This window comes from Aristolochia californica, unplaced genomic scaffold, assembly GCF_029961685.1.
Source record: "Aristolochia californica isolate CCGP_79_NKW_82.1479 unplaced genomic scaffold, dmAriCali1.0.hap1 SCAF_27, whole genome shotgun sequence".
Classification (NCBI taxonomy): Eukaryota; Viridiplantae; Streptophyta; class Magnoliopsida; order Piperales; family Aristolochiaceae; genus Aristolochia; species Aristolochia californica.
The window spans coordinates 272,501-275,000 of NW_027181959.1; positions in this window are offsets into that span (position 1 = coordinate 272,501).

Sequence of the window (2,500 nt, forward strand, 5' to 3'; positions counted from 1 at the left end):
CGCCCAGGCGAAAAGGCACCAGGGCGCACAGGCGCCAGGACGCCCAGGCGAAAAGGCGCCAGGGCGCCCAGGCGGAAAAGACGCGCCCAGGCGGAAAAGAGGCGCCCAGGCGAAAAGGCGCCAGGGCGCCCAGGCGGAAAAGAGGCGCCCAGGCGGAAACGAGGCGCCCAGGCGAAAAAGAGGCGCCCAGGCGAAAAAGAGGCGCCCAGGCGGAAAGGCGCCAGGGCGCCCAGGCGGAAAAGAGGCGCCCTGGCGTAGGCGCCCAGGCGCCAAAAGAGGCGCCAGGCGAAAAGGCGCCAGGGCGCCCAGGCGGAAAAGAGGCGCCCAGGCGGAATGGCGCCAGGGCGCCCAGGCGGAAAAGAGGCGCCCAGGCGAAAAAGAGGCGCCCAGGCGGAAAAGAGGCGCCCTGGCGTAGGCGCCCAGGCGCCAAAAGAGGCGCCAGGCGAAAAGGCGCCAGGGCGCCCAGGCGGAAAAGAGGCGCCCAGGCGGAATGGCGCCAGGGCGCCCAGGCGGAAAAGAGGCGCCCAGGCGAAAAAGAGGCGCCCAGGCGGAAAGGCGCCAGGGCGCCCAGGCGGAAAAGAGGCGCCCTGGCGTAGGCGCCCATGCGCCAAAAGAGGCACCCAGGCGAAAAGGCGCCAGGGCGCCCAGGCGGAAAAGAGGCGCCCAGGCGGAATGGCGCCAGGGCACCCAGGCGGAAAAGAGGCGCCCAGGCGGAAAAGAGGCGCCCTGGCGTAGGCGCCCAGGCGCCAAAAGAGGCGCCAGGCGAAAAGGCGCCAGGGCGCCCAGGCGGAAAAGAGGCGCCCAGGCGAAAAAGAGGCGCCCTGGCGGAAAAGAGGCGCCCTGGCGTAGGCGCCCAGGCGCCAAAAGAGGCACCCAGGCGAAAAGGCGCCAGGGCGCCCAGGCGGAAAAGAGGCGCCCAGGCGGAATGGCGCCAGGGCACCCAGGCGGAAAAGAGGCGCCCAGGCGAAAAAGAGGCGCCCAGGCGGAAAAGAGGCGCCCTGGCGTAGGCGCCCAGGCGCCAAAAGAGGCGCCCAGGCGAAAAGGCGCCAGGGCGCCCAGGCGAAGAGGCGCCAGGGCGCCCAGGTGGGAAAGAGGCGCCCAGGCGAAAAGGCGCCAGGGCGCCCAGGCAGAAAAGAGGCGCCCAGGCGAAAAAGAGGCGCCCAGGCAGAAAGGCGCCATGGCGCCCAGGCGGAAAAGAGGCGCCCTGGCCAGGCGGAAAAGAGGCGCCCAGGCGGAAAAGAGGTGCCCAGGCGAAAAAGAGTCGCCCAGGCCGAAAGGCGCCATGGCGCCCAGGCGGAAAAGAGGCGCCCACGCGAAAAGGCGCCAGGGCGCCAAGGCGGAAAACAGGCGCCCAGGCGGAAAGGTGCCAGGGCGCCCAGGCGGAAAAGAGGCGCCCAGGCGCGTGGGGGGCAAGGCGCCAGGCGCCAGGCACGCGCGGAGGCAAGGCGCGAGGCGCAAGGCGCCACGCGCGCGCGCGCGTGGGGGGCGAGGCGCCAGGCGCCAGGCGCCGGGCGCGCGTGGGGGGCAAGGCGCCAGGCGCCGGGCGCGCGCGTGGGGGGCGAGGCGCCAGGCGCCAGGCGCCGGGCGCGCGTGGGGGGCGAGGCGCCAGGCGCCAGGCGCCGGGCGCGCGTGGGGGGCAAGGCGCCAGGCGCCGGGCGCGCGCGCGTGGGGCGCCAGGCGCCTGGCGGGCGGGCGCCCCCAGGAAGGGGTGCTGGCGCGCGATGGGGTTGCGCCCGTACGGACCGTGTGACAGTACAGACACTTTGGCGAAACCTCCTGCCCGAAGCGATTTTAGGCGTTCGGCTAGGTAGGTGACCCGGTTTTTTTCGCGTTTCTCGGCCGCTAGCCCCTTTTTTCGCGTTTTCGTGCGCGCGCCCCTCTTGACCTCGTACGCGCCCAGGCGCCAAAAGAGGCGCCAGGCGAAAAGGCGCCAGGGCGCCCAGGCGGAAAAGAGGCGCCCAGGCGAAAAAGAGGCGCCCAGGCGGAAAAGAGGCGCCCAGGCGAAAAAGAGGCGCCCAGGCGGAAAAGAGGCGCCCTGGCGTAGGCGCCCAGGCGCCAAAAGAGGCGCCAGGCGAAAAGGCGCCAGGGCGCCCAGGCGGAAAAGAGGCGCCCAGGCGGAATGGCGCCAGGGCGCCCAGGCGGAAAAGAGGCGCCCAGGCGAAAAAGAGGCGCCCAGGCGGAAAGGCGCCAGGGCGCCCAGGCGGAAAAGAGGCGCCCTGGCGTAGGCGCCCATGCGCCAAAAGAGGCACCCAGGCGAAAAGGCGCCAGGGCGCCCAGGCGGAAAAGAGGCGCCCAGGCGGAATGGCGCCAGGGCACCCAGGCGGAAAAGAGGCGCCCAGGCGGAAAAGAGGCGCCCTGGCGTAGGCGCCCAGGCGCCAAAAGAGGCGCCAGGCGAAAAGGCGCCAGGGCGCCCAGGCGGAAAAGAGGCGCCCAGGCGAAAAAGAGGCGCCCTGGCGGAAAAGAGGCGCCCTGGCGTAGGCGCCCAGGCGCCAAAAGAGGC